General features: G+C 39.1%; 2 long non-coding RNA genes across 2 annotated transcripts; one reads left to right on the plus strand and one right to left on the minus strand.

Annotated features, from left to right (window-relative positions):
- LOC116785129 lies at positions 1-23,817 on the plus strand. Its single transcript, XR_004356394.1, has 3 exons — positions 1-70; positions 8,307-8,385; positions 23,610-23,817. It is a non-coding gene; the product is annotated as an uncharacterized LOC116785129 (long non-coding RNA).
- LOC116785128 lies at positions 3,155-13,720 on the minus strand. Its single transcript, XR_004356393.1, has 3 exons — positions 13,016-13,720; positions 12,358-12,451; positions 3,155-3,758 (listed from the first exon to the last, which is right to left on the minus strand). It is a non-coding gene; the product is annotated as an uncharacterized LOC116785128 (long non-coding RNA).
- Positions 23,818-24,339: the final 522 nt, after the last annotated feature.

The following is a 24,339-nucleotide window of genomic DNA, read 5'->3' on the forward strand; positions in this document are numbered from 1 at the left end:
CTCAGCAACCCAGTGTATAGGTGAAGGTGTCAGTCTGCCTGCATACTGCTACATGGTTCCTGTTTTGAAGGTAAAGAAGCTATATAGAGAGTTACAATAGCTATCACAGTGGAGGTTCATACCACAGCTTTTATTTTTATTTACCTCCGTCTCAGGTCTGATACTTAAATTCAAGCACCTCTGTCTGAAACAAAAACAATAAAAAAATTTGAATCATGTACAACACAGAATTAAAAACCCATCCATAATAGCTGCTGAATGCTACAGATGTGTGAGCTTGGCCTCTCTGGGAGAAACATAAGCTTTTCTATTAGCTAAGTTCAGAGGAGTTTAGCAGTGATTTATTCACCGTCTCTAAAACCTACAAATAGAGACTATTTTTCATGACTTCATTACTTCATTACAATGGAAGAATGTTTAAGAGGATGCAACACCTAGAACTGAAGCTAGACAAGTAGAAATAACAGAATTTACTCATACTAAGGGGAAAAGCACAGAACATTCCTTATGAATGAAAATCTTTCTCAAACCAAAAGCTTTGAAAGACTAAAATATAGGCATTAACCTCAACTAAATGACAAAATCGCAGAATGGTTTGGATTGGAGTGGACCTTGAACATCATCTAATTCCAAAGCCCCTGACAAGGACAAGGACAAGGACATCTTCGCTGGACCAGGTTGTTCCAATATACTACTTCATGCAGATAATCAGATCCTGTGTCCAATGTTATATGGGAAGTTAGAGATTGTAATTGTGATTCTTATTTTTGTCTTTCCCTCTCTTTGAGGTATGTGTTAATGAAATCACTTTGTGGATAGAGTTTAGAAATATTTTACATTCATAGTAACTGTTTCTGCATCATTCCTCAAATACTGAATGACTTTCACATAGATTTCAAGCCCCTTGATTTAAGGACATGGTTTGCTGAGCAGATGTATTTGCCAGAATGAAACAGATGTCTTGTCCTTTGAAGACACTTTATTTTAGCATGAATGCAATACTTTAAAATCATGAGGCCAGCTTTAAGAGTTTAACAGTTTTCCGTCTGTCTCTTGCACCGGTGTATTCCCTTTAATTTCCCCCAAATATTTTTCAACTCCAGTTTATGGAAACACTTTTAATCTTTTGATATTATCAGGGCATATTTACTGGTATAACACATGATAATTTGACACATTAGAGACTTCTTGAGTTCTGAAATGTCTTCAATTTTTATTTTAGAAAATTAGATCTTAAATATCACCTAGAAAGACACAAAAAACCAAAATGTCCTGGTTGCATTGCTTGCAAAATTAGTTTGTGTATTGTCTGGAAAGATGAACACTAGGAGTTATTTGCTCCAACTCAGATGTTGCTACAAAATGCAGTGCTTTGTAGATATATTCAAACTAGCTCTAAGTAAATTGTCTTGTGGAGCAGCAAGGACACCTCAGCTAAGTAGGATGTTTTAGCACAGCAGAGAACTGAGCAAAATGTGCTGTTTAATTCCTCTGATAACCAGTCTAGTTCACTGACAGTTTTTAAGACTGCTCAGGAATCGCATCATTTGAATAATATATTACCCAGCAAGTGTTGTACAACCTTTTCAGACTCAGATCACCCACTTCTGTTCCACAGTTACAGCTGTCAGAGGTTCAATAACCACAAGTACAGCATAATGTGAAGTTTGTGCTTTATACACAGAGTCAACAAAATCTTGATGGAGACCATCAGTCATTGTATTCCCTTCTGGGGCAAAATGTACTATACTTTGTGTTTCTAAAGAAAAAAACATGGCAATGCAAATTTGTAAAGAGTTGAATGAATGAAAACCTTATCAAAGCTGTTATTTTTTTCACGATGTTTTTCAGATAGTTTTCCATCAGAAGATGTCATTTGAATTAAACCTTTTTTTTGCTGTTTTGTAATTTAAGGAAAGAAAAAAACTCATGAATTTATAAGTATTTGTTCACAAAGATCCCATAAAAATGAGAAATCTTTTTAAAACAATGCTATTAGAACAAAATAAAAGGGTACTTCAAATTAGATGCTACTCACTTCCAAGATTCTTTTTTATCTGTAAGTGCAGCCTGCAGGCTTAAAATCCTTGCAGAAAAGAATTCATAATGGAATAGCTTTCTGTGTGAATCTTATCATGGGCTACACTACTCCATGCACCTAAACTCTTTGGACAAGAAGTGTTTTGAAAAGCCTCGGCATTGGCACGGCACTGATAGAAATGAATGATTTACAAAATCATATTAACACTCATAAGGAGGAAATGAAGAAAGTTCTTGATTAAAAACCTGGTTTTAATTAACTAGGGTCTAAATGTCAGCTTAAAGCATGCTGATACATTTGTGAACATTATCAGAGTACTAATGTAGATAGAAGGGACATTTAGGGTGGGAATCAACTTCAGAGACATAGCACTTGCCTAAACAGAAGCATCTCATGTCATGCAAGATTTCCTGGAATGGCATAGTGTCTCCATATGGACATCCTGAATATTCTAGGACATATCAGGTGGCTCTGTGTTAAACAAATGAGTTACTTTCCTAAAATGCAGTAGCTTGATTCAGCTGACAAAGTCTGGGCATGTAGTATTATTGCCTGACATTCTAATTCTAGCTGATGCTCCAAAAGGATATGGTTTTCCTACAAACACCATGGCATGCCACACACTCCTGTGCAGATTCCTTGCATATCCTACAATGTCCCTGGTGGTGATGGATACCTACATGTGGGCATCTGTATCTAGGTGTCTTCAGTGCAGGGATACGCCTACAAGCCTGCAGCAGCTGCAGGGCAGGTGAAACAGCCCAGGTGTCTCATACATTGACATAGTTGTGTTAAGGCAGTCAATGTGTGCTGCAAAATACCTCAGTGTAGATGCTGACATGTAGATGTCAGTACCTGAGGCAAGCTATGAACTTCTGTTATAGTCAGTGGAGATCTCAGATTCAGCTCAGTTCCTCAAATGAAGACATTTAGCAGTCATTCAAGAGGACAAAGGTGTACCAGTGGCTGACACAGGGCCTATACAAGACCTATTCCTTCTGAAGAGGGAGCTGGAGATCTGATTTAGTGCCTAAAGTGAAATTAGACCTCTAGTTAATGCAGTCTACGCAGCCTGGATGGCCTTTCAGCTTTCCTTGAATAAAATGCCTTGGGTAAAATTCACCTACATAAGCACAGATATCTCATGCCCCTGAGATGTCTTGAAGTGTCCTACTCACCTTCACAGGCTGCTCCATTGGGGCACAAGTTTTCCAGAAGTCCTGTTCACATACGCTTTTGAAAATGACTGGTATTTTAGGGTGTTATCGTGGTTTAACCCCAGTTCACAACTAAGCCCCACACAGCTGCTCACTTGCTTCTCCCCAGTGGGCTGGGGAAGAGAACTGGAAACAAAAAAGTGAGAAAATATATGGGTTTAGATAAAGACAGTTTAACAGGTAAAGCAAAGTATAGCACACAAAGAAGACAAACAAGGAGTTAATTCACCACTTCCCATGGACAGGCAAGTGTTGAGCCATGCACAAGAAAGCAGGACTCCATCACACTCGGTGGTTACTTGGGAATTCAAACGCTGTAATTCCAAACATTCTTCTTCCCCAGCTTTATGTACTAGACATGATGACATATGGTCTGGGACGTTTCTTCGGTCATTTGGGGTCAGCTGTCCCATCTGTGTCCCCTTCCCAACTCTTTGTGCACCCCCAGCCTCCTCACTGCTGGGATGAGGAGCAGAAAAGGCCTTGGTGTTGTGTAAGCCCTGATCAGCAAAAACAAAAACATCCCTGTGTTATCAAGACTGTTTCCAGCACAAACCCCAAACACAGCCCCACACCAGCTACTGTGAAGAAAAGTAACTGTACCCCAGCCAAAAACCAGCACAGGTGGCCAGACCTCTATGTCTAACTCACTGCTCCAGCCCATGCAGACATCTGTATTTCGGGTCTGCTAATTTCAAATTGACTTAATCCTAAAGGATCAGTTCAGGTGCCTAAAAATTTTCTTGTTGTTTGAGTTACCCTGTGGCATCCACATAATCTCCAAGTGCCAGTCACGAGACCAGAGGTACTGTGTTATATCTGGTCACTATGTTTCCAAATGGTATGAAGCATCTCTGCTCTAATAACTGATAAGTACAGTGGATTTTGTCTGGACATCCAGAAGAACCTGAAAACCAAACATAAAGCACATGGAAAGACAAAGCAAGGAAAATTTCTGGCCAGAACCTGCGTCTCCTGAGGCTCCTCCAGTCCTGGACATTTTTATGACCCTAAGATAATTAAGAAGCTACTGCAGATATTGCAGATACACATCTCTAACTTTCATTGCATTTAGTTAAAAACATTTCCTGACTTTTCCCAAAGTCTTGTGGGAAAATGCCAACTCCAGCTGAACAAAAATATGCTCCTAGTGGCAAGGATGTGACTTTCAGAACTTGCAGGTTTGTTTCCTTCGTAAGATTAGTGCCACATTACTGCTTAAAGCAGTAGAAGTTAATGAGCCAGGAGATCCCTGTGGGGATAATGTAATATGAGGTATATCCTTAGCATATCTTTAAAGGTGCATATCTTTAGTCCAGCAGGACTGAGGTCTTGTAACATATTCTGAGTACAGATATGACCTGGACTGTACAGGCAAATATTATTACTTACAGCTGATGTTACTAATACAAAATGATTCCATTTAAATGTTACCCTCCTTTAGTCTGTCACATAAAGTCTCTAATTTAGCATCCTCAACATATGCAATTCTGCATGTAAGATATACTTTCTCAGTGCAGGTCCTTCCAGAGGTCTGTGGTTTGCTGTGTTGTATAAACACTGATTCTACTTCCTTAGAAGAGTTAAGCAGAAAGTTGTTTCATTTCCTATTCTACAAACAGGTTAAGCAAAAACTGAGGGTTCAATGAAATCAAACTAAGCATTCATTTAAATGCTCTATTGAACTGCAGCACATTTTAATTTCTCAAGCTCTGTTGATGATGTCTCATGATGCACTGGCCTTTTGATCCATAACAAAGGGTCTTTTATATAGGATATTTGCCACAGCTCGTGGGTTGGGAAAAGGAAAGGGCACTGCAAGGAAGGGCTAAGACACAGTCGAGGTCGGTGAAGCAATGCCAGTTTATTGAGGGAAAGCTCGGGCTTATATAGGGTAACTTGGGGGTTGGACTCAGGCGAGGGGAGGAGAGAAGGATTGACAGGTAGGGACTAACTGGGATTGGAGGGTATAATGAGGTAGGGTGGAGACTTCGGGTAACCGGGGGAAAGGGCCAATGGGAGCTACCTCTGCACTGCGGCAAACTACAACCAATCACATGCAGAGGAGCGGGAAAGCAGGGGAGTAAACAACTTTAGGCGGGAAAACAGTGAGGGGAGGAAGGAGACAACATGGAGGATTTGATTTTTAAACAACAACTGGGGGTGCAAACATACAGATATCCTCACAACAACAAACTGGGGGAAACTGCAGCTAACTGGGGATAACACAAGAAAGTAGTCCAGTCCAGGGGCAGCTTCTGAGGGCTGCAAATGTCCATTTCTGAGTAGCCTTTTCAGGCTAAAGCGTCCATCCGGGGATAAACAGTCTTTTAAGATTCATAGACTCTCCTCCACGCCTGGAACCGTTCCCATTCCTCTCATAGTTGGTGGTTTTCGTCCCCAACAGATATTATATAAAATAAATACACAATAATGTTTAGGAAAGATTATAGGAATAGACTAAACATGAATATGCTTGCTGAATATATTCCCAGGCTTCAATATTTCCTGAGAATTGCACAATCTCTGCACATTTAGTAACTTCAGTGTAATATTATTCTGTTCAGTTTTCATTAGAGCATGTGTAAAACTTGTGGCATTCACAACATGCACTGTGATAGTGAAACTCTCCATAGCTAATTGTGTTTGTTGAGAAAAATCACTTTTGCCTTTGATTTGAACCTGCCACACAATAAGTTTAATAGGTGACCCCCAGTTCTTCCTATACTGGAGAAGATAGGAAGCAATAATCTCTTATTCACCCTATCCTTGTCATTCATTAATTTTTGTTTTCTTCAGGAGTAACTTTTTCCAGGATGAAAAGTCAAAGCTAACTTGGTCCTACATAACTTAGTTGCTTTTAGCAGGTGAGTCAGTCCATACTAGGAATCATCCATTTCAGCTTTCTCTGTGTTTTCCTGGCTTTATCATATCCTTTCTGAGCTACTACACACAAAATGTCTCTCTCTGTTTTGGGACAGTCAGCTACAGACAAAATATAAATAAGACTTAACAATCAGCATAAGATCCTACTGAAAGATCAGTTTAGGATTTTATTTTAAAAATCTGGTAGCAGAAAAAGGTTTTTATAGTTTTTAATTTGTACGCAGTTGACATCCTTTAGAGTGCTTGCCCATCCTAATATCTGAGACATATGAAGTTCACCCACTGTTAGCAAACCACATTATGTGTGCTTAACAATATCTGCATTTTGGCTTCGGTTTGAAAGACCTGACTGCTCACATCCATTACAGGAGCCAGTCATTCAGGCACTGACTCTGTTCCCAAGCATAATGCTGGAAGATTTGGTTTATCAGAGACATTTGTGTGCTTCTCACAGATACTGCAAATATCCCAGATGTTACAGAATGCAATGCACAATGTGACATCACAAAAGCACAGGGTAAAATGCTCAGACAACTGACCCTTCAGTATTTGTCTCCTGAAAATGTAGTTGGGAAAGGGAACCACTATGCTAATCCACTCTGCTCTGTTTGTCTCTGGGGTGGAGGGTAATTTAGTTCTCATGATCATTTAGTTACTGCTGAGATTTGTCAAAGATATTAAAATTAGTTAAAAATCAGTTCTGTTTTGTGAACAAATATTGTTTTACTTTCTCTTCCTGTTTATTTTTTATCACTTTGCCAAAATAAAGCAAGAAGAAAAAATCCAAAATCATCCTGGAAACATATTTTCAAGGTCATGAAAAAGCAAGTTGTTAAGGATACTGTTCCATGCTAGATTTCCTCCAGACCACAATATTAACTAGGATTTAATAGAATATTGAATAGCTATCACACCAAGAGAGAAGAAACTGCATACTAGGAAAAGACAAAGACTGGAAAGTATGTAGGGTCATAAGAGATGAGTGATTGAATCTGACCTCCCATTATAGTTATGTGGAAAAACCAGTAAGAGTATCTTTTGAAAGTGTTAATGAAGTAAGAACAGAAAGGTGATTTTCACCAGGGTCATGACATTGGTGAGACTAGTACTGGAATATAATATAAAGTAGTAACATAAAATGAGTTTTAAAGTAACACTGAAATCCTGTACAACATGAAGCAGAGCAATCATTTTTTTCCAGGCTGAAAAATTATATTTTATGGTAAAAGTTGTTTCTCTGATGAACAAAAAATACTGTGATTTCATCTAATTTATCTGCTGGAAGAAGAAGATGCCATGGAGTTGAGATTTTCTAGTAGTCCAGACCTATGGTTTCTACGTTGCTTGGAAGCCAGGATTTTGTTTACAAAGAAGTCAGAGTGCAGGTGATGGGAGGGGAATGACATACGCCTTAGTCTCACTCTGATAAGGAGCTGGGACAGTGCCAGAGTGCCGTATAGACAGAGCTTAAACATTGGCTTCATTGCAGAATACATAAACCTCTGCTGGGAGGAAACACCAGATATAAAATGGGTCTTTAATCTTGCAGACGAATTCCAATTAGGAATGCACTACACACTTTTTACACTAGGCATGATTAATCACTGGAACAAACTACCAGTGGAATTGATGAATTCACCCTTTCTTGACGCCTTTGAGTCAAGACTGGATGCGCTCCTAGAATTTATGTGATAGCCAAACACATGTTATAGTCAAGTACAATACTTGTTATTGAGTTTAATATTGTGGATAATAGAGTAAATTTTAATGGGTCTTTTTTCATAGAGTAGAAGTAAAGTTAGTGGCCTTTTCTGCCTTAGAACTCTTTAAGCTGATAAAGTCTCTTACTATGGACAACAGTGCTCTGTTCTATACGTGATCATCCTCCCCAAGTTCTTATCTTGCCCTTTCCCGGTGTTGCCTGTGACATAGTTCCTATTTGAAATTTGAGCTCCTGAAATCTTTTAAAGTTCCTTCATTACCAAATAAATGAATTATTGAATCTAATAGGAAGTTACTAGATTAATAAGACCAGAGATCCTAAATACTTAATTGAACTTGAGTCCAAGCACATTCCAACAAGCATTATAAACAAGCCAAAGTCAGATAAAATACTTAATATTCATCAATAAGACTCATTTTATGTAATCTTTGTTTTGTAGTAGCTGGTTCCTTATGAGAGCACAAAACTGGGAAGGAGTTCCTGGGTCACCAAATCCTATTTCTCAATATCTTCAAGAGGTATTTGAATAGCTCCTTTCCTTTGATAAACTAATCAAACTCCATTTTCAGAAAGCAAACTCCATTGTCCTAGTTCTATTTTTTTCCCCAGAATCTGATCCACTGTCGTACTTCTAATTTTTCTTATTCCAAAATCTGACTAGATACTCACCGTGCAATTTTCAGTCCTCAAGGCCTGTAAATAACTGGTTGTTTCCTACCCACATTTAGCCTACTTAGAACTTGTACCTTTCTGGAGTGGAGGTGCCAATACATTTAGGCCAAGTAATCATATAACATTTAGTCTTTGTTCTCCTAAGCCAAACTCTTTTACTTACTCCATTTAAAGACAGGTTCTTCATTCATAACATTGCTGTATTGGCCTTTATTAATCTTTCAGAGAGAATTGGTCTTTCTTAATTGTGGAAGACAGTGATGCTTTAACTGAGGTCTCAGGAGGGCTGTAGATGATAGCAGGATCTCTCTACATCTCCTGAAAACAGACAAGCTTTGCATTAGCCTTTTTCACAGCTATATCACATCAGTGGCTTGCAGCCATCCAGTCACTGTGTAAGACATCCAAATCCTTTTACTTTTCATTAATTGTGACTGATAAATTTTTACCTAAAGGTAGAAATTCTTGTTATTGGTCCCTAAGGGCTCAAGTCTGTACTTTGTGCTATTGAATTTTATTCCTTTTTTGCTACTCCAGCTATCACAGTCAGATATTTGTCTCGATAGTGTATCTGGCTTTTCCTTAGTATAGCCAATGCTGGATATCTAGTTTGTATTAACAAATTTCAAGACTTTTTTTGTTCTAAACATGCTAACGTTCACTGCTCTATGTTATTTGTTCTGAATCTTCACTTGGGAATGAATAGTGGATGATCAGTGTCAGTATGGAATTACAAGGAATGCACTTGTAATGATATCTACCATATAAGTAATTATTGACTGATAGTGTTTGAACAATACTTATACAAGGATTTCTGCTAGGTGCTTAAAAAGGATAAGAAATGAGAATAAGTGGTTTCACAGGGATTTGCAGACTACCTTGCAGTCTCACCTGAGGGTAGCTCACCATGATCATTGCTTGTCTGACTGGAGGCTTTAGAGGAGCCACAAGTACAGGCACTATACACAATCCTGTTTTCGGATTAAATTTCTTCTTTATAATCTGGTAATATATGTTTATTTTATGTATAATCTTATCATTTATTTGTGTAATTATTAAAATATTGAGTAAATGCTTCAAACATGGGACAGTACATATGACTTAAAATATAGTTGTGTCTTTACTGGATGTAACTACTGCTAGTTAACTGGTCCTAGACAGATAACATAGAGCATACAAATACTCACTGAAAAACAAAGGTCGTATAATCTCCATTGTAACACAAAGAGGATGCCCTTACCATGTCTATCTGTAGCCAAATTCTGCCTATATTATATATCGGAATATAGATAAGTGCATTTCTCAAATTCTTTGGAGACTATAGAACTTAAATACAAAAGACACATTACCAGTTTCTTTGGAAGCACTGAAATATTTGATTTCAGTGACTGGATCTTTGCCACAAGGTAAATTATTAATGGTTGCTTGGCATCTAATTATTTCCAAATGTTTTTATTGCTATATATTAAATTAGGGGAGACGAGAAAAGAAAGAGTACAGTTAGAATTGACTGCCAAATTTTAAATGAGATTGTTTCTCTTGAGACTGTGGTGATTGGAACTTGCATTAACAGCTCATTGAAGCACATATATTTCTTCTGACATATGTCATAGTTAGATCTTTTTATTGATGCCAAAATGCTTTTCTGTTTTAAAGTATGACCACACAAGACTCCTCTCTGGAAATTGTTTATAATGTAATTATGCATTTTGCAACACTCCAAATACAGATACTGTTGCATTAATGGATAGTAATATTGTAGGGGTTTTGTTCTATTGTTATTTGCTTTGCAAAAATAGAACTGCACCATATGTGATTTTCTTTCCACTTACAAAATGTTTCATTATTCAGTAGAATAATGAATAATAATCTCTTTCAATATTTCTGTTGTGATACAAAACTGTACTGTTATGGTAATGCTTGCTTTTTGTCCTCCGTAGAATAAAGCTGCAAATATTTGACTTTGACCTACAGATTGCAGTGGAATAAATGGTAACTACTACTTGAAGAAAAACTGTAACATATCTAAAAAGACTGAGGTCCAAATCTTCAACGGCTTTAAAATACCTCATTAATATTTTGATTTGTGTTTTCAAGAAAAAAACAAAACAAAACCAATTCACATAACTCTGTATATTGTGAAATCCTTATTCTCTAAAGAATTAAAAGTTAGAAAGAGCAAGAGAGGACCTTAGGTTTTAAGAATATAACCTTGAGAAGAACTTCGTTCAGTACTTTTGGGTCAAACCTAAGATTGGAGTTTGAACATATTCCTTTGTACTTTTGGTGCATCTAGACAATCTTTGTTTTAGTCTGAAGTGATCTGACAAAGGATTTGGGTGCAAACCAACTTAAACATCAAGTTGTAGGTGTCTGTTAGCATAGTGCTGTACCCTCCTTCATTGTCAATCAGTAGAGATTATTAGACATTTTCAGTCCTACTATTAATACTACTATTAATACTACAATAAAAATGTTTGCTCAATTTCTAGTTTGAAGCTGGTTTAGACCAGCCTATCTTGAAGCAAAAGAGTAAGCTCCTAACTACCTGGAAAATTTGTGGCTTTGTGTCTTTAGAAGGTAACCTTGATCTATACAGGATGGCTTGAGAATGAGATACAAATCCACATGACTCAAAGTGTGGGATTCATTTCACATAACCCCAGATGCCCATTCTGTACTTATGCGCCTTTGAGGTATTCTTATAGACTCTTGACATAGACAGTGGTAACAAAAGACATTTCTAGGTTGCAAACAATCACATTCAAAAATAGTAATCCAAAATAGGTTAGATGAATTCTAGATTTCACAATTTTTCTTCATTGACTATAAAGGGACGAAGGAGAACATCCCTCTGAGGAATACTTAATGATGCTCAACATTTGTAGGCAAATCCCCAAACTGAGCCCCTCCTAACTATCCAGCTGAATAGGCTACACAAACACTATTGACAAGATGTTTTCTGCTGATAGATGTTTATGGCCCTAGTGTCCATAAACCCACCTAGCTTAGACATTTAAATTTAGATGTCTTAATCCTGAGTTAAATTATAGGGATTTGACACAGTTGCCTATAAAATAGGCACCTAATACCATTTGAGGTATGCTGGAGTATCCCAAAAATCACAGAATCACGGAATGTCCTGGAGGGATCCACAAGGATCATAAATTCCGAGCCATGGCTGTGCACAATACAGCTAAAAAATATCACACCATGCATCTGAATCTGCATGGGACTAGCAGGAGAGACAAAAGGCCTGCAGGACCCGTGTCCTTCTGTCCCATCAGGTCTCCTGCTGACAAAATAGACCACAGCATTTCAAATAGCAGTAGACGCCTCAGCTTAAGTCGCACCCTGGGTATCAGAGTCTCACCTACCCATGTCTGGTGAGATCAACCACTCCAGTGACTGCTTTTATAAAAAAAGACGTGTAAAAAGACAGAAACTTTGCAATAGAAACTTTCTTTGGGAAAGAAAGACTGAAAGACCAAAATCTGGAATACAATAGAATTGCCATTCTGTTGCGGAGTCATCTCAGATGGTTCAGTCTGGAAAGGAGATCTGGGAGATGTTGGGAGAAGTTTCTGTGGAGGGATGGTTCAGTGTTCCAGTTTAAGTATAGCAGTATAACTTAATAACAAAGGACTGGACAAGAAAAGGCACAGTGATAACAGCCTTGACAATTTGCAAGTCATGGTTCAGGTTCCAGCAGTCATAACTTTTAAGAAACAACACTATAATAGGGTTGGTCTTATGTATAGGTGTTGCTTGTTTTTAATGTTTTTACTGAGCCCAGGTTGTTACCCTTTATTTCTCACCTGTAAGATTAGAAGCATGTATCTTGAATGAAACAACATCTAATGGCATACCTCCAGCAAATGGCACTTTGGGAAAAATGCACTCAAGAGTTCCCTAAAAAAAATCAAAACATCAAAACATTAACTTGTACTTCAAAAGTTTAATTTCCACTGCAATTACTTCAATGGCTGTTCCCCTTTGGTTAAGTCAAGCACAGGCATTAGTCTTTCCAAGATGCCACCTCCTGGTTTGCACATATCTGATTTCGTTAAAGAGCTGTGTAGTGTCCAGTGTCAAACCAGGACAGTTTGCACTGCTGTCAGTTGTGCTCCCTCTCAGAACAGGGAATCAATAACTGCTGACTTTTTCCGTGTGGGGATTTCACTGTCCTTATCCTTTCACAGCCTGTGTTAAGTTCTGCTGGGGATGTGCAGCCTGATATAAAACTTTCCATTCAGATGAGCAGATTTGACAGATTTGTCTACTTTTTAATAGACTAAGTTCAGCAGAATTTAAGATGCAAATTTATTCTTGGCCTATTTTCCATTTTTCACTTTCCATCTCTGTTTCCTCCCCTGTGCTTTTCCCCTGGCTGTTTACATTCCCTCATCTCCTTTGTTCTGTACCAATAACATTAAGAATTGTAATCTTTTAATCTCCCATAGCTCACTAGATTACCTTTGCAGTGAGGGAAGGTGACAGTGAGCCTGGGAGCCTGTGACCTTTCCTCCCCACCTTGTCCTTGTGGGAGGATGGATAATGGAACCCCAAAGGGAAGCGCCAGGCATGCTTTCCCTTCAGCAGGTAGGGCAGGCAGAGACCACACTATGACAGGAGAGAGAATAAACTCCTGGCATGGGGCAGGGAAAATACTGACAAGCCATCTGAACCTTGGTGGTGACTCTAGTGGCAGCCATTTTGCAGTGAGGGCAGGTCACCATGGCAGACATTTTGTGAGGAGCAATGGCCACACCAGCAGCCATCTTGTCCATGCTCAGGGGGGAAAATTAATAGTGCTGGAGGTGGAGGGGGTGTCTGTGCTGGCTGCCACCAGACCTTCTGTTTCAGTATGACCAAGCACTGGAAATAGATCAGTTTTGTCTAGATTCAGTTATCTTTTTAGGTACGGCGAGAGAGACAAAAGCCTGAGGGGCACAGGAATGTACTCCTGGTAAGGGGACTGTGAGGGCTGCTATTGTCCTCAAAGGATAGCAAGAGAGAGAATCATTGAATCATAGAATCATTAAGATTGGAAAAGACCTCCAATATCACCAAGTCCAACTTTTGATCTAATACCACCATGGCCACTAAACTGTATGGCAAAGTAACATGTCTGCTTGTTTATTTAACACTTCCAGGGATGGGGACTCCACCCTTCCTCTGGAGACCCTGTTCCAATGCTTAACTTCTCTTTCAGTGAGAAAATTTTTCCTCATATCCAACCTGATCCTCCCCTGATGCAACTTGAAGCCATTCCCCCTTGTCTAGTTGCCTGGGAGAAGAGGTCCATCTGCAGAGGTGCGCCCTACCAGCATCTCCTGCGCCCTGAAGTCCCATTGCAGGAGTCTGGCAGCTCTTCCATGCCAGGGATCTGATGAGGGCTGCAGGCGCCTGCTGTGTGGGACCCTCTGCTGCTGGAGTCCTCCAGATATGGCAGCTGGATCATTGTTTTTCTGTAGCAGCGTGCAGAAGATGGGACCCCTTCTCCTGCCTCTATCTTGTCAGCTGTGTGAGGAGCAAAATAAGCTGAGCTCTGCCTTCCCCTCCCAGCAGGACTGGTGCTGCTGAGCCGATCAGGATGTACCTCACAGGTCTGAGTCTGGACTGGTCTGGTTAGTTTTGCCGATACATGGATCAGAAGGCCATAGGATGTTGTCATGGACATTCAGCCTTACTTAAAAAGGGGCATAGACTGAGGCACTTCCCCCTCTCTTATTCACTTTTAAATTAAATAGAACATATATAGTTTTAGGAAATAATAAAACACCCAAGCTCAGTTAAAAAAACTAATTACTGCTGTGAAGTGATGAGAAACTGCTGATGCTGCAAGGCCTGGACAGGGTACTGGCAGGGAGATGCCAGGAAGCTTGATCCACTCAAGCATGTGCAGTCTGGTAGCCAGGAGGATTCCCCATCCACAGTCCTCTTGAGTCCAGAAGCAGGATTGAGTCCTGCGGCATGGTCAGGAGGAGGGATTTTGTTTATCACCCTGAAAACTTTTGGAAAATTAAAAGAAGCAATGCTGAAACTGGACTGTAGCCTGAAATGTTATAACAAAATTTCTTCTACGAAAGAGGGGTCTTTAGCATCAATCTATCCTAAAGACTCTTTATGCCTATTTTTTTTCCCTTCCTGTGAGTCAGACACCTTCCTTCTGTTGTCAGCACGCAGTGTCCCTCTTTATCCCATAAAGGCAATAGGGTGTGGTTGAGCAAACAAGTTACCATAATTCAGAATTACAAGGTTTTTCTTTGTTTCTCCTTTTGGTTACTTGAGTGCTGCTACTGATTTTACAAGAACATCTTGACTCTAGTGAGGATTTTTGAGACAAATAAAATTCTTGCTACAAAATGGTCTCAAAATACCTAGAGACGTTATGTGTTCTCCACTACTATGATATAGTATCAGCATTATACAAAGCTTCATTGTTTCTATTTTTGTCAGGGAATAGACAATTTCAGATTTACTTGTATGGTTTCCTGATTGAGATGCAATTTTACGTCAGCTTCTGTAATTTTTCTGTGAATGTTTTCTGATGCTCCAAGGTGCTCCAGCTGCTTATGTGACACAGACCCAGCCAGGTTCAGTCTGTTATGGGATTTTCCCCCTCCCAGCCATAGGGCTGAAGATCACAACTTGATTGATTAAGTGTAGTTTCCATGATGGTAGCATTGTGGTATAGAAACCACCACTCTAGAGTACAGCTAAAATAATTCTCAAAATGATTTTCCACATTTTCCAAGCTATTTCTTGCAGACTAGTGAAAAACAATGGTTACCCATAAGAAAGAAGACACATATAACTAGTACTTGCTGAAATTCTGCGTGTCAGGGTAATTGCCTGCCACTGCTCTCAATGTCAGGGTACCTGTTCACTTAGTACAACTGTTGTAATGTCTGAGGGTCATCTAAACTACTCTTCAAAGGGTTTTTTTTTATCATCCAAAATTCTTGAAGAATGCAAATGTTTCCCAATAACCAGAGTGTTTTAGCTTCAGTGTTCTTTCCTGGCCAAATAATGAGGTCAAGCAAGCTTTGTCCTTAATGGACAGATTTTTTTTATGCCTCATTTATGCTTTGAGATGGATCAAACAAAATGCCACTGATAATAAGTATTGTGAGAGAATAAGTATTGTGACTGTCCTTTCTTCCCTTGATTGCAATCACTCTTTAGCTCTTTTGAGTGCTTGAGGTATATTTTTCTAGGTTGTTGGAAAGGGGTTTAACTGCTTGTGCTTTATTTAACACATGCTGGTCATGCAATTGCTGTTAAGTAGGAATGCATGTGTATACTCTCATATAAATAAATAGCACTTTTTAAAATCTCCCAACACTCAATTTTTTTAATCAATCACTGAGGAGCTTTTACATATTTATTACCCTTGTACATTTCTTTTTGTTCTGTAAAAATGTTACCTTTTTGAAAAATCTCATTGAAAAGAAATGTAACATTCTCCTTCAGTTCTGAAAACCCTCCTTTTGCCCATCAAAACTAAGGACCATTATTTTCTTCTACATGCTAGTCAAAGAGAGGAGACAAAGCAAAAATAAAATGTCTGAGTTCTGAAAATGTCTTAGGTTTTGGAATTTCTTAATGTTATTTTTCATTTTAAATAAAATTCCTATTTTTTCTCCCTGCAACTTTGCCATTTAAACATGATCGCAGACATATTTTTTCAGGCTCCTTTTTTGACACAACCCAAGCTATTGGCATAAGAAGACAATTCTGCATTTTCTGATTAAGTAGCTGGAAATCCAATATAATTTTCTTTCATTTTAATCTTTTGGTCTGCAGTAACTCACATTTGTTCTTATCCTGAGGAAAATGAAGCATATTTCTGGAATTCAAATCTTGATCTACCAGAGGAAAGAATTTGCCTTAAGGTGAGTGGAAATGTTATGGTGGTTCATAGTTCTCATTTTTACTTTATGATTTGTAGTAAAATACAAATCACTCAAAGGAAAAGAAATTTTTTATTCTTGCTGGAGCGTTTTAACTCAAGCAAAGTGGGAACAGTTGAAAGATAAATTAAAGTACCACTTACAGACCGACAAAGTCTTTTCCATGCAACAACTAGAGTTCTCCTTCAGAAACGGGGAAGTCCAATAACAGAAGGGGAGCCCCTTGTCTCATGGGAACAGACTGATGCCCCTGACCCTGGAAGGGAGTTTCCTAAGCTTCTCTGGGATGAGGTATGGGAAGGGGTGAAAGAAAGAGTGAAATGAAGTGTGGCTTTTAGCTACTTTTGGGGACTTTTTTCTCCCAGAAATTATTCAAGGGGTAAAGTATTATACCTCCTCAGACTCCATCTCTGACTTATTATTTCTTTTGAGTAAAAATTTTCAATATTTCCAAATGAAATCTGACAATAGATCAGGACAATAAAAATGTATCCATCTGTTGTAAATAATAATAAAAAATATCACTTGGTTAACTGTCTCTTTTTTTTTTTTTGAGTGTTTTTTTACCTCCCTCCTGACAATTTGGAGGAACCTACTTTTCTATCATTCTAAGAAGCTTGTTTCCTCAGGTGGAAAACAATGAAGTTTAAAAACTCACCGTGGTCCTTAGTCTTGTGAAATAGCCTGATTATAAAGTTGTGGTGTCCTCACTATCAGCTGAACTGAACCATGACATGGCAGCTTTGTACACAGACAGACACTGAAAACAGCTCTCTCTTCTGTGAAGAGAATAGAAAGATTTTGATTCCTTTGTCACCTTAACTGAAAAAATAATGAAAGCATTGGGACAAGTAATTTGGACTGCTGAGACTAAGAAGGAAAGAAGAAATGGACTTTACAGTGTGGCATAGGCTCCAAACCCACAAGGTTCATAATGCCTAACTCAAATATCCTACCTAATATCAATCTGTGAAATGGAACCTGTGAGATGTCATTTGCAGGGAAAATAATTTTTTATATGAAAAAAACCCCACAACTCTTGTTCATTAATTGCATGTGCAGAGCAAACACAGGACAAAAATAAATAGATCCTGTCATACCTGAAATAGGAAAAGGGAGGAGGTGATGGCAGGATAGAAGAGAAAAAGTGATACATAAGACATGACATGAAAGCCAAAGTCAGATAAAGTGAAAGACCAAAATAAGAAAGAACAGTGACACAAAGTCATGGCACAATCTTAACAAGCCAATGTCAGGATAAAGGATCATGGATGTTTTCAAGCTGTCTGCAATTTCCTTCAATAAATTGGCTTTAAAAATTTTATAGCATTTCCCCCAGGAAGGTCTACAGCCCTATTAAGATGTATGGTATTGGTTAGCCACAGGTTCCAAGTTCCACTACAATGTCCTTTTCAGTTCAGAGGAAAGGATTTCTTCTATTAGAAATTATCGTTAATAACAAGATGCCTGTCAGTTGACCTTTCTCAGCAAAAATGTCACTTGTAAAATCTTTCGGAAAAATCTGACATATGTCTCAAATGCATCATGTGACTCTTCATTCTGGGGCCAAAACCTCATCTTCAGTTACCTGTTCATAATTCTCATTAACATCAGTGGAATATTAGTGCAAATTCAAGGGCAAAATTTGTCCTGTGGTCTTCCAAAGGGTCTGAAGTTGTATGTGAAATTTTAGGTTTCTGCATTCTACGTTCTACATCATAGAATCATAGAGATACTGGTTGGATTAACTCTTGGAAGTCCATAGTCCAACTTTTGACTCAGGGAAGGAGTTTTGCTAACAGTGGATCAGATATGTTGTCTTTGTTTAATTAAGTCTTTGAAACTTATGAGTGTAGAGACTGCACAAACTCTCAGGACAAACTTTTCCAGTGTGGCACTGCCCATTGATGAAGAAAATCTCACTCCTTCTCCTTCTCCTTCTCCTTCTCCTTCTCCTTCTCCTTCTCCTTCTCCTTCTCCTTCTCCTTCTCCTTCTCCTTCTCCTTCTCCTTCTCCTTCTCCTTCTCCTTCTCCTTCTCCTTCTCTCCTTCTCCTTCTTGTCTCTTCTTCTCCTGACATGTAGTAGAGTTAAGAAAAAGCCTAAAATTTAACTACTTATTTACATAGCATAGCAGCATAGTTTTCCTTTGCTAGTAAGATAAACAAGGGTTTATTTTGGAAACCACAAGTTTTAACTGAGCTGGGTTGTTGATACTGGGAAAGCCAATGAAAATGCAAGACACAATCTCTAAAATCTGATCTGTAAAGCATTTAAAAGGCTTGATTTGTAGTGTTAGCTTTGACCCCAAAGGTTTAACTCTCTTTGAGATAAGAGATCTGAGTTTGGTTGTCAACATACAATTGTTTATGGAAACATTAAGAATGGGATTTTACTGCCTGAGCATAGATGTTTTGTGCCCTTTGTGGTGCCCAAGGTTACCTAAGGCACCTGCACATTACAAGTGATATACTGGAGGGAACCTATAAAGTGACTTAGCTCAGTCTAAAGCAAAGATCAGGTGTCCATAGGTAAGTGTCTATAGGTACAACATATGTCTTACCTCTTCCTGCAGTCAATGGAACTTTCAGTGATCAATTCTGTTATAGGTACATAGTTGCCCTGCACATTTGAGGTGCCCAAGGGATGCCTGAGCTCTTTGTATGGGCTTGGAAGGTATGGATACCATATCATCCTGATCTGCCAGATGGAAAACAGGTTGAATATCTGAGGGCTTCTAATATAAGCAGAAGCCTGCTGATTTTGGCGAAGTGTGGGAAGTGAGGAGGAAGATGTTGGTGTTAGACAGACGTGCTGAAATCCTGTCTCTAGCCAGCTCTAGTCACTGCCTCTATATTGTATAAACAGTCGACAGAACATATTGACAGTTTCCAGTGTAAAAATTGTCTCAGTGTTAGTTTCCCAACAGTTTAAAGTGTTGTCACCCTAAATGATGGATCTCAGAGAGAAAGACGAAAAAAAGAGGATACTGTAAAGGAAGAGGGAGACAAAATGAATAAGGGAATGAGAATTTGTGGGCACAGTCTCTGACATATGTGGGAATGGAAAGTACTCCACATAGAATGAACTCTGGATGATGGAGAAGAGGGACAGGATTGTGAAAGTGGCTCTTTGAGCCCAGAGGTTCTGGGGAACAGGATGATATGTAGGTCACAGCAAGACAGATGATATGTAAGGATCTTGAAGAAAATACATACAGAATATGGTGGGGGTAGAGGCTGGACGGGTGGAGTCTACACTGGTTACACTTCTAATAATAAGGAGCACCAGGGCCTAGTCACTGGCCCCAAAGCCAGTTGGCATCTCTTGGACACAACTTTGTTGTTAAATGCTCTCTGACTCCTAAAAAAAAAAAATACAACCAAGATTCCTACTGAGATTACTTCTGGGCAGGGCTAGTGCCTGTGTCCAGGCAGCACTGGAGCAATGCTGATTGGTGACAACACCAAGAGGAACTATTTTAGTGGCAGCCATGTGCCATGGCTGAGATCTCTGTCCTGGCATATTTGATTTCATAAACAATGTTTGTATTATCTGTTCCCAACAGTTTTTCCCAATGACCACTTTGGATGTAGCTCTGTTTGGATGCCAAGCGAGTCTTACCCACAGAGGTATGAGCCACTCTGTGCTGACTGCCCTGGAGGCTGCAGAACAATCCTCAGAACATATACAACCTTCCTACTCACTTCCTACCCAGCTTCAACTGCAGCTTAATTCCTGGCTGAAGCACTGGCCAGTTTTTAGGTCTTTGCAGAGCCCAGAAGGGACCTGAAGACAGTGAAAGCCAGAAATGCAGGGTCTAAAAATGGGAACAATAAGCACTGATAGGACCTACTTGTAACCTTCAAAGACAAGATACCAAACTATCCCCTAGAATGTCAGAATTTCATATAGAGAAGCCAAAAAGTAAACTATCCCAGACACTCCTTCATTGTTTTCCATAAAATTGACCTATTCAGAGTTTAGTGGGGAAATTTTATTTCAAAGACGACTCTAATGATTTAAAATGTATTCTTTTTTTGATTAAGAACAAAACAAAACCTGATTAAATGGGATGATCTCAGGTCTTTGGACTGAAAAAGATCTGTGGCTTTTAGGAGAGTCTGGTTTCCAGGATCTGAGTCAATCTATCAGTAAGTTTACCCATAATGTTTGGTCTGTGACAGTTCTGGAGAAATGGCTAGGCAGGAAGCCAAGCAAGCTTTCATCAAAACATTTCCAGATTTATGGAGCAACATTGTCTGAGCTAAACAGTCCCTCCAAATTGCTTGATTGTGATCAAATGACAAATGAAGTCAGAATATCTGAGTATTTCTGAGGAGTTCTGCTCCTGATTAGCATATCCACTCATATGTCCTTCCCAGGTGCATCATTTCATTCCTTTCATTTCCTGGACAGAAACAGCAGTGCTACATTCCCTCCACTTTGCTTTACTTCTCCCTGGGTTCCAAAATCCTTTTTCCTCTGATAATTTTCTGGATTTTTTTAACCTCTTTATCTATCCTCAAATCTACTCTCACCTGAATTTTGCAGTTGTCTGTGAAGAACTCACTTCCTTTAAGAAAGTTCAAGGCTATACAAATTTTTAGCATACAGAAACCATCTGTGTGGTTCCAGATAAAGAACAGGATTCTTGGTCCTCTGCTGGATCATTTATGTGTTATCCTTCAAAGCATGAATGAGGGCATCAGGAAGTCTTCTACAAAGCAAAGTTGTTACTCATATGATACCTCATCAATTAAAAAAAGTTTCAAAATATCTCAACAATTAATAGAGTAATTTATATTCTTTTTTCAGTTATGGCCAGTGGCACCAATTGCAGATAAAGGCAGCACTGGCCAGATATGACATTAACACAGGAGGAGGCGACTGCGAAGCTTCAGGCCAGGGAAGTACATAACCTGACGAAGACTGGAGGGAATGTGTGAGCATAAAGACCCAGAGAGCTCGGGAAAATATTTGGACACTTTCCTTGTGCAATGAACCCAACTGGGTCAGATAAGGGATTTACAGCCTCTCATCTGATTGAACTTTATCTTGCTTTCTCCTGAAGAAGACAGATTCCCTATAAAAGCAACAACCCTGAAGGTGACTGGTACAATTGTAAGGGCATATCACTTCTAAAAGCAAAGACAAATTTTCTCTTCTTGCCTCAAGTGATCAGGGTACATACAATAGGTCCATAGATTGTGTGGCATCTGATTTTTTCTTAAGGTAGCTTTTTCAGACCTGAAGAAAGGTTTAAGCATCTGAAAGTTTCTCCATTTTACTTCTGTAAATTGAATATAAAACACAGTCTTCCCCTACCATTCTCATCTCTCTTGTTAAAACCGATAAATAACAACTGGAATAATGGTTTAAGAAAAAAAACCCAAAACCCAATGCATTTTGTCTTTTATCTAGTTCAGAGCTAATGTGTGTCCACATAATGTGCCATAGTTCCCTCTGGAGTTGTACTTTAGTTCTTAGTACCCTTGTTCTTCTGTTACATGACGAATTTTCTGTTAGATTGCAAACCTACAGTAAAATTAGTTTTTCCAGTCTCAGCCAAAGCTCTGCTTACTGGTTAGCATGTAAGAACTGAGGTTTTGAGAGACAATCCAAACAAAGAGCGCTGCCAAAAGGCAAAAGGAAATGGCACCCTGACTACTGCTCCTAAAAACCATGTAATGGGTGAAGGGATTACTAAACTAATGAAGTGGTCCTTGAACTTAGCTCAATAAGCTGAAGAGAAATATTTGAATTTCTGAAGATCCACATGTTTTGAACAAAAACCAAGGAAGAGTGATTCAGTATCTTATATTTTCCAGAACCTTCAAGCTGATAGAAATGTCAGTATTCTGAATCAGAATATCAAAGGGAGGGGAGGGGGAAGATTTGGACACAATCAAACTTCGAAATATCTTAACCGGTCTAGACTTATGAAGCTCTCTTTTCTCTCCTGAAATGTTCCCTTATGTAGATCAATAATAGTTGCCCTTTGGCATTTTTTTTCCACAAATGTTTGCTTTATTTCTGTAGAGAAACTGATGTGTTGCAAGCATTTCATGTTTGTATGAAAGCTTATTGCTATAATAAGCTTCCTGCAGTTGTACAAACTGTAGCCCAAGCAGTAAATTCTCATTCCATTTTTTTACAATGAAGTTGACCTGTATCCTCAAAATGAGCCCATACACTCCCATTTTGCTACACTGGCTTCAGAGGGCATTCAAGCAGCCTTGGGAAGATGTTCTAATTTCACTAGTTGCCTTCTTATTTATAACACATTCTTAGTCACTTCTTTTTTTTAATGCATAAGAACCTTGAAGAATGGCTAAGTAGATCAGATCACTAATTCCTGTGAGCTACGAAAATGAATTATTTTCTCCTGTATTTTTTAATTGAGCTCCTTGTTGGCCTACATAAAATCAAGCCTGAATTTTTTATAGTTGAGAAGGTCAGGGATAACTATAGCCAATAAACAAAGAAGCAAACAATAATGCAACAATAATAGCTACAAAGATTAATGTTAGTGCCTGAGTGCTCAGTGCTCCTGGCAAAATTAATTTTCCTGAAAACATTAATTATTCCTTTTCCTTGGTCCAGTGCAAGTTGAGTAAATGCTATGCTGATCAACCTTGAAGGTTACAGAGGTTGATGCAGCTCTCTGATAAACTTCTGCGTGTCTGAAACTTTGAGAAGATCACAGGCCTTGAAGTCTTCCTCAGTAGAGGCTGTTGCTGTTGTGATTCCTGAGATCATAGAATTGTTAACGCTGTAAAAGACCTCTAAGATTGTTTTCACAACCCTTTTTATGCTGATAGTCTCCACTGCTCCCCATGGATTCATTCTTCCCCAAAAGGTGGATTTCTCCCATCTGAAGCTGGTTGAGTACCAGAGAGCTGCCTATACCTGAGATTTAGATTAGATGTTAGGGAGAAATTCTCTACTGTGAGGGTGGTGAGGCCCTGGCACAGGTTGCCCAGAGAAGCTGTGGTTGCTCCATTCCTGGAAGTGTTCAAGGCCAGATTGGATGGAGCTTTGAGCAACCTGGATAGTGGAAGGTGTCCTTGTCCATGGCAGGGGGGTTGGAATGAGATGATCTTTAAGATCCCTTCCAACCCAAACCACTCTCCTTGAATCCTCTCCACAGGCACAAAGAAGTTCTGTTTTCGGAATGCTGCCCATCTGACCTGCCTACGGAGGAGCTGCATCACCAAGTGCATTGTCCAGATCTCTGACTGCAAAGAGGGGCTGCAGTGGCTGCCTCAGGCACAGATAAATCTGCATTGAGCCACGTGAATTTTGACACCATGCAGGACTGGAAGGGTGGGCAGCAGAGTTCTCATAGGCTGCACAGAGCCAGGCCATGCTGTCAGCAGAGTAATTCTGCAAAGAGAGCAGAGGTCCAGATACACAGAACTGATCTGGCCAGTCCACATAGTGCTGCATTATATGTGAACTTAGTGGTTCAGAGACCACTTTGAACACCTCTTTGCTCTGCTGCAAGTTGCCTGGTGTCTATTTTGGCCCAATACAGATGCACTTGGAACGCTGTCACTATGTGCAAGCACTCTCCTATTTTGACAGTGCTATTGGCTTCTGTGATTTTATGACAAACTTCCTGATATTTACTGGTTTCCTTTTGTTTCCCTGAAGGTCCCATTCTTTAATGTCCTGCTGCGTAAATGACTAAACTTTCATTTTGAGATGAAATGTAGTCTTCTCACATGGGGAAATATTTGAAAATTCAGTTTCACGGAGCTTCAATCAAGTTAAAACAAACAAGCAAACAAACCAACCAACCACACAAAAACAACCCCACTGACATTATTTCGAATAATAAATAATAGTGATTCTTATTTCTTAGGGGGAGCTAGATC

The sequence above is a fragment of the Chiroxiphia lanceolata genome, chromosome 3 (genome assembly GCF_009829145.1).
Source record: "Chiroxiphia lanceolata isolate bChiLan1 chromosome 3, bChiLan1.pri, whole genome shotgun sequence".
Classification (NCBI taxonomy): Eukaryota; Metazoa; Chordata; class Aves; order Passeriformes; family Pipridae; genus Chiroxiphia; species Chiroxiphia lanceolata.